The 8,205-nt window shown below is 40.5% G+C and overlaps 1 protein-coding gene across 2 annotated transcripts in view; it reads left to right on the plus strand.

The window, feature by feature from the left end:
- Positions 1-8,205, plus strand: part of Plac1 (placenta enriched 1) — a 171,181-nt gene that overhangs the window by 161,577 nt on the left and 1,399 nt on the right. The gene's annotated exons all lie outside the window — the stretch shown is intronic.

The following is an 8,205-nucleotide window of genomic DNA, read 5'->3' on the forward strand; positions in this document are numbered from 1 at the left end:
TGTGTGTGTGTGTGTGTGTGTGTGTGTGTGTGTGTGTGTGTGTGTGTATGTGTGTTCAGTGTGTGCATACATGTTCATATATATGTGTAGATATGTGCATGTGTGTGCACATACATGTAAAAGTGTAGAGGCCATAGGCCAATGCTGGGTGTCTCCTTGACTGCCCTCCAAATGAATTTTTGAAGACAGTCTCTCATTGAAGCTGGAGCTCATAGACTCATCTAAGCTGTCTGGCCAGTGAGCTCCAGGGTGCTGCCTGGATCCATCCCACCCCCTACTCTGCCCACCCCCTGCCTCTCTAGAGCTGGGATAACTAGCACATATCATGGTGCCTGGCTTTTTACATAGGTTCTGGGGATCAAACTTGGATCCTCACTGTTGCAAAGCAAGCACTTTACTTACCGAGCCAACTCCCTAGCCCCATGTACTTGTCTTCGTCCATTCAGAAACTATTTACTGATTGCTTATTGTGTATCAGACACTGTGGTGGGTAACTTAAAGAGTTTGCAGGGACTAGGCTGATGATTCAGTGGTTAAGAGCACTGGTGCTCTTTCACAGGACCAGGTTGAATTCTCAGCACCACATGGCAGCTCACAACTCTCTGTAACTGTAGTTTCATAGGATCCAACACCTCTTCTGGCCTCTACAGGCAAATACATGGTACACAAATATGCATTTAGGTAAAACACCCATACACATAAGATAAAATTCTAAATTTAAAAACGTTTACGGACTAAGAATTAAGGATAAAAATAAGTAGTAGAGATCAAGCTGACATGGGAAAGAGATTTGAGCCTTTCTTTCTATTTTCGGGGTGTATTCATATCTGTATATATGTACGTGTTTGCTCATGTGCCCATGTGGAAGTATACATGAATTTTTCTTTTCTCCCAATGTTTCAGTCACAGCCCAAAACTTCTTTACTTTCTGTAATATGTGCACACACCTCCCAGATTGTAAGCTCTCTCAAATTGACTGACAGCCTTCCTATCAAAAGAACGTTTCTTCTGAATCTTCTCTCCCTCTCAGGAGCCAAGAGATGGCAATTGGCCACAGTAAGGATACATACACATGTACCATGTGGCCACATTCTGGGTAAAGCTGAGACACATAGCAGCTTTGAGTTAGGGAAAGATGCATACCAGTTAGGCCAGTTAAAAATCAACCAGACAGCCTATAAAATCAACCCTGGTTTGGCTTAGACATAGGCCACTCTTAAGAGGTTATATATATGCACCCTGCTTTAAAGACTCTGCCCAAAGCTCCCAGTTTTGAAAGGGAACAGCAAATGTGCCTGGCTGGGTTTGGGAAGCTATCTAGAGCCCCCACGTATTGACACAAGTTGTATCAAGAGGTGATGTAGCCCTGGGTGGAGCATCTGTTCTAACTCTCTGCCCTCCCTAGGCTAAGACCCTGAAATCATCTCAAGTGAACTGGCCTTTATTTGGTTTCAGTACCCTTGTAGAGCCTACTAAAGGGTTAAACGTGTGGTCTGGCCTGCTGTGGAGTTGAGAGCCTTGCACAGACACAAACCTACCTTGTCTTTTTAAAATGAGAAGGGACTCTGGGGCTTTGTGGCAAATGGTGTCGTTTTTCTGGGATAGGGAGGAGGGGGGAATTAATCTCAAATAAATGATTAAATTAAAACTGAATAAACTGAATTAGAGGCATACATTTGGGATTTTCTTTACATTTTTATGGAAATTATGAAATACATCCCTATCCCTTTGTTCAACTTTAAAATTAAAACAACTCAGCTTCTCCACACGGGAAGAAAGGGATTCCCAGGACCTGAGATTTCCAGTTTCCCCTTGTGTGTGGCTTTCTGTATTTGTTTGTTTTAAATTTCGTGTTCGGCTAAGGCATGGTTCCCCATTGTTTTGTAGCCTTACTGTGGTTTGATTTCACATTGGACTACTTACCTTTTATAACTAAATTCCCAGCCCAGCGAAAAGTTCTCTCTCTTGTAAGGAGCCCAGCGGGTTCTTACTTATTTCACAGCCTTCATTTGTGTATCAGATGAACCATGACATTTAAACTATGCTTGATAGCTTAACAGATTATAAGAACAAAACCAGATGGCCCAAACAAAAATAATGCTTTGATTGCTTTCAAATTCAACGTCAAAAATTAAAAACAGCTTTCAGAAAGCCTTGACTTTTTTTCTAGAAATGACTGAATCATAAATATATATATATATATATATATATATGTATATATATATATACACACACACACACACACACACACACACACACACACACACGGACCTCCTGACCCCAAATTAGAAGTATATAAAACAAAAATTTAACAATGGCTAGTTAGGAGTGTTTTCGTCTTTTATCTTTTCTATGGCTTCATTTTTTCCCTGCAGTTCTTTTTAGAATAAAACTATATATGTGTATATATTTAATGGCTGCTTTTTAGTTTAATTTGAATGGCGCCTTTTTAAAGGATTCTGGCGAGGTGTTTTTTTCTATGAAGAAAATGGACTTTGTTAAGCATTAGCAGTTCATAATTCTTCCACAGAAAACGGTGAATAATGTGCAGTTACTTTAACACTGTATTTCTCGAGGCTCCAAAACATAACCTGTCCCAGGGTCTTTAGTGGGAGTGCAAGTTCCATAAAAGCACTTATTTCATTTTCTAGTTCACTTTAGTGTGCCTTCGGCATGTAAGGCCTTGTATTAATCACAAGTCTCGCTCTCTTTGAGAACAATTAGCCAAATAACTCTTTAAAACTGGACTATAAGAGAACTCTGATTTTAAAAGGCTCTCTACCCTTGAGGTAGTACACAGGGCAAAGTCAGATAACGACAGCCTGAACTGCTAAACTATTAAGCTTTCAAAGCATCCAGATTCTTTTCTCTCTGTGTCTCTCTGTCTCTGTCTCTGTCTCTGTCTCTGTGTCTCTGTGTCTCTCTCCTTTATTGCAACTCTGATTCCTTTTTCTTCAAAGAAGATGCAAAAGAACGAGCAAACTTTGTTGCAAAGCCAAACTCTGGCAGTTCTATTTTCCCCGAGCTAATTGCATGCTCTTTCGGGGTTTCCTTTTCCTCTCTGTTTCCCTTTGTTTTGACAACAAGAGTCTGGGAAAACAATATACAAATGATCACTTTGCTGTCTCGAGTATGCTAAATTTTAAAAATAAATTAACTGTCGAACCAGACAGCTTCCAGGGGTTTATGGAGTGATCTCTTTCTCCAAACTGTTCCAAAAACAGATGTGGAAATGTTTAGCTAATTCCCCTCCCTGTTCTCCACGAAGAATTCCTACATGTCTCTAGCGACATCAGAGGAGATGGGCAGACAAAATTCCCACCTGCTTTCTAGGAGATTTGTGTTTTAGACTTCTCACTGTGCTCAGTAACACACCACAAAACTGATTTGCACTGGAGTTTTTGTGTCTTTTAGAAAGCTTCATAATCCAGACATGGTGTCTAACGCCTTTAATATCAGCACTTGGGAAGCAGAGACAGACCCATCTCTGAATCTAAGGCAAACCTGGTCTACATAGGAAGTTCCAAGCCAGCCACCCCTACATAGTAGGCCACTATTTAAAGAAATAAAACAGAAAAGCATCCTGAAATTTCAAAGTCCCTACATTTTGATCAATATAAAATACACCTTAAGTCTACCCCTGGGCTCCATATGCACATGTAGAGCAACACACACACACACACACACACACACACTATAGTTGCAAAACCAACTAACAAACTTATTCTTCTAGTCTCAGTGAAACTCTGTTCCTTTTAACCAATATGCCACCTTTGGCACTTACCCCAGATTCTATTTTTAAGTTTTAGATCAGTGGTTCTCAACCTTCCTAATGCTGTGACCCCTTAATACAATTCCTCATGTTGTGGTGACCCCCCCAACCATAAAATTATTTCTGTTGCTGCTTCATAGCTGTACTTTTGCTACCATTGTGAATCATAATATAAATCTCTGATATGTAGGATATGTGATATGTGACACCTGTGAAAGGGTCCTTCAACCCCCAAAAAGGTCATAGCCCACAGATTGAGAACCACTGTTTTAGAACTGATGGATATAGTAAATAATTTGTGACAACTATATTACAATATCACATTATCCCCCAGAAATTATTCTAAAAATATGAACATACTCTTTTTCATTCTATGGGCACATTTACAGATTAATAATATTTGAGGAAAAATGTTGGCTATGTACTGACTATGCACTGTCTTTGCTATTATTCCCTGAACAGTATAACCTAAGGACTGTTTCCATAGCATTTATATAATAAGTAATCTAGAGATGAGGTAAAGTGGCCTGAAGGATGAGGCTGGGTGGTGTGTTTTTTGTATAAGAGAATGGAACAGCTTCAGATTTGGGTATCTCCCCAAGCTCCAAGAACCAGCCCTCCATAGTGAATGACAACTGTATCTGTTTTGTTATTCCAATTGCTATTTTCCACTTTAAATACATCAGTGACAAACTTCACAAGTAGCATTTTCAGCCATTCCCTGTAGAGATCTTGCCATGGTGGCACTCCTTCATAGTTTTCCATTGCACTCGAAGGCTGCCATTTTATCTAGTCTGGCTATTCAGCCTGTTCCATGGATTTACTGGCTCCACCTCTTGGCCCCTAGGATTACCAGCAGCCACACAACCTTTTACCTACCTTCTGGAGATCTGGCCCTCAAGCTTATAGCACAAGCACTTTACCCATTGAGCCATCATCCTAACTCTTATTTCATGCATTTTTAATGTAAAGGATTATTCTGAATAAGGGCAGTCTTGGGCAGAGGAAGGGAAGCAAAGGAAAATTTTTGTTGAAGGAACTAGTGGGAAATGTATATGCATAAACCACATTCAAGAAAACAGAAAGTTCCTTGTACTCTGGAACTGCAAGGAAAATAAACACTTTGCATCCAGGTGTTAGAAGAGTTTGCCTGGCCACTCTATAACTCTGTTCAGGACAGTATGTTCCATAGTTAGGCCCTGTTTGGTTAAATCAACAAATCTCAGTTCACCACAGGGAAAATTTGCAATCAAGGCCAAATGGGGCTCTCATAATACATATTCTAAAACCTGTTTTCTAAGCCTACCTGCCAGAACTGGACAGTAGTCACAAGGTGAGCACTCCTGTCTTTGTATTTCCTACCTCCTGGGTACCCCAACTGGCCCATCAGCACTGATGGTTTCAGAAGAGTTTAGCTGGAATTCTGTTCACATCCCACACCTCTTGGGCTGCTTGTACAATTCTAACTAGAGCTGGAATACCTTCAGTCTGGTACCTCTATCATCTCCCATTTCCCTTCTTAGCCTTTCAGCTGCCTTCAGCCCTGGTAACCCCAGTCTTCTCCATCCCTTCTCTAGATCCTGTGTTGCCAACTGATCTCAGTAAGGTGTTAGGAAAGCCAGCTCATGTGATGAATCCACACTGTGTGGTGAATGACTTAAACTATTCCCTAGCACAAATGAGTGCAGCGTGGGAGCACAAACATGCCCTTCTCCCCAGTTCCTGCAAAGAGCAAGGCAGTAGGGGAGAGGATGGCTGCTGTATTTCTGATGAGATGTTTTCAGCAAAAGGGGGCTCGTCCTAAAATACAGCCTTGAAGTACTGAGCTCTGACTTAGGAAGCCCATTATCAAGTACATTCTGCTCTCTTCCTAATCTCTAGCCTTTCCCTTCTCTCTCAGAGCTATGGGACCACGAGCATGCTTTACACTGACTTTCATTAATTTTTTTTTTCTGAGTCCAGAGGCATGTCGTCATATACATAGGCATCTTCATTTATTGCTTCTGTTACATGGCAGTCTGTTGCTGGCTCTGAGGAAACTGGAGGAAATGGGTTCTATATTGTCCAAGTTTGGACATTTGTACTAAATGATTGCTAAAATAGTGGCGTCAGCAAGCCCTCTCTTTCAAACTAAATCAGAGCAGTAGAACTTGACAAGTGGGTGTGGAGCACGAAGATAGTCTGAAGTGATTGCCTGGGGACCAATTGGCTTGTTTCTTGAAGAATGTAGGCATTTGGTAACTTTATTTGGAGTATTCATGAGAGAAGGAAGAGGGGGGAATACACAGAGGATGCTTGGGAAAGGGAGAGGAAATGGATAGATTAACTCCTGGACCAGAACAGCTTTCCACTGGAGCCTCAGTTTGGGGATTGAGAACAAAAATGGGATGAAAAAATTGTTTCCTTGGCCTATTCCAGGAACCACTTAATGAGAAGGGTTTTGTTCAGGACAGATGGCCCCAAATACTGAGACCATGTTAAAGAAAGGAAAGGGAACTAAGGGGAGACAGGAATGGAGAAAGGAAGGAAAGAAGAGATGAGAGACAGAAAGCTAGTCTAAAAAGCATCTTTAGGACAGGATGGCTTCTTTTTTGTTTGTTTGTTTGTTTTTGTTTTGTTTTGTTTTGTTTTGTTTTTGAGACAGGATTTCTCTGTCTGTGTGTCTGTCTGGCTCTGTGTTGCTGCTGGTACTGCATTTCTACTGTGCTTTTGTAAGAAAATAAAATAAAATCAGTTATCCCCAGGTGTGACAATTCAGAACAAAGACAGGGTGTAGAAAAGTCTCCTTTGGCTTCTTTTTATATCACCCCCAATGCTACAGAGAGAATGAATAGTCATTGAGAAGAGCGGAAAGATAGCACAAGCAAGTGGTGCTCATCAGAAACCATCCATTCCATCCAGGCCCGGGTTCTCAGTCTTCGTGGGCCTCTGCACTGTACTTTCCATTTGAAAACTCTGAAAATCTGTCAAGAGCAAAGGCAGAGAAAGGGCTGCCTGTTTACAAATTGGAGAGGGGAATGTCTTGGGGGGATTTTTAGCCAATGCTATGAATAAAGTAAGCACTCAATAAATATTTTTCAAAGGATGAAATCATCTATATGGGGAATACTTAGCAGGGAACAAAAGTTAATCTCTACACTTATGTACATGCATTTCCTTCCAAGTTTTAGGCACTTTCCATTTGATTCATGTGCTTTTCCATGTTTCAAGTTAAAGCTGAATTGGACACTATCTCCTTTCTCCCTTGTTGCCTCCCTCTGCTGCCATGTTTTAGACACTTATTCTTAGCTTTATTTTTTTTCTCCCTGCCACTCTCTCTACCTCTCTTTTGAAGGCAGAAGGCAAAAAGAGCCCAAAAGGTAGCAAGTGCAATATAATCGAGGCAAAGAATTTAGGAGCTAGTCGGCCAGTCTACACAGAAAGCATAAACAAGATGCTTCCTTTTTAATGTAGGATTTCTTTTAAGTAGTTTATATGCAATATACATTTAAAATGTGAAAAGCACCAAGAAGACAGAAACGTCCATGTGAGGCAGAAGTGAATTTTACTTTCATTGCAGAAGTTTGCATATTAAAGATAATTAGCATGGCTTCTTAGGATTTATTTATTTATTTATTTAGCCAGGCTTTGGATGAAATTCAAGCTCTCCCATATTCTAAGCTAGTGTTCTACCTCTGAGCGACATGGGCCTGGAATGGTGTCATATGGCTTCTTTAAGTTGGCCTTCTCATACTGTTTTGGTCTAAACCACATATTGTTCCCTCATGTGGAGAATGAGACTGCACTGGTCAAGATTGTTATCCCATTTCCTGTAAGGCCAGCAAAAAACCCAAATGAAACAGTTTCCATATTAAACATTAAATCAGGGGAAAATACAGTTTAATTTGAACTAGTAACCTAGTCTGCCTTGATGGTGTAATGTTCTCACATATATAATCCCAATGAGCCCTTCCATATGATCTACTTTCTTAGCAAACAAATTGAATTTAAAACCTAAGAATATGCCTGGTAAGATGGTTCACTGGGTAAAAGCTCTTGCTGGCAAGCCTGGTAACCTGAGTTCAATTTCCAGAACCTATGTGGTAGAAGGAGAGACGCCTAAAAGTTGCCCTCTGCCCTCTGCCCTCTGCCCTCTGGACACTTACCTCCACACAATGAAATAGAACCAAGTGAGCAAATAACTTCCCACACTCAAATATAACAAGTTCAAAAAATAAACCTAAGGAGAAATCGCATTTTATCCCTGACAACCACATATTGAAATTTGGCTGAATGGCTTAACTAAATATGACCAAATTAATTCATCTGGAACTCTTATCAGTAGCATTGTAACTTATGAGGACTGACCAAAAGATTCTCTGATCAGGGGAATTTCAGAAAGAAAGGAAATCAGAGAAATTTCAGAAAGGAAGGAAAGGAGGAAGAGAGGGAGG

Source organism: Grammomys surdaster, unplaced genomic scaffold (assembly GCF_004785775.1).
Source record: "Grammomys surdaster isolate TR1022 unplaced genomic scaffold, NIH_TR_1.0 147, whole genome shotgun sequence".
NCBI lineage: Eukaryota > Metazoa > Chordata > Mammalia > Rodentia > Muridae > Grammomys > Grammomys surdaster.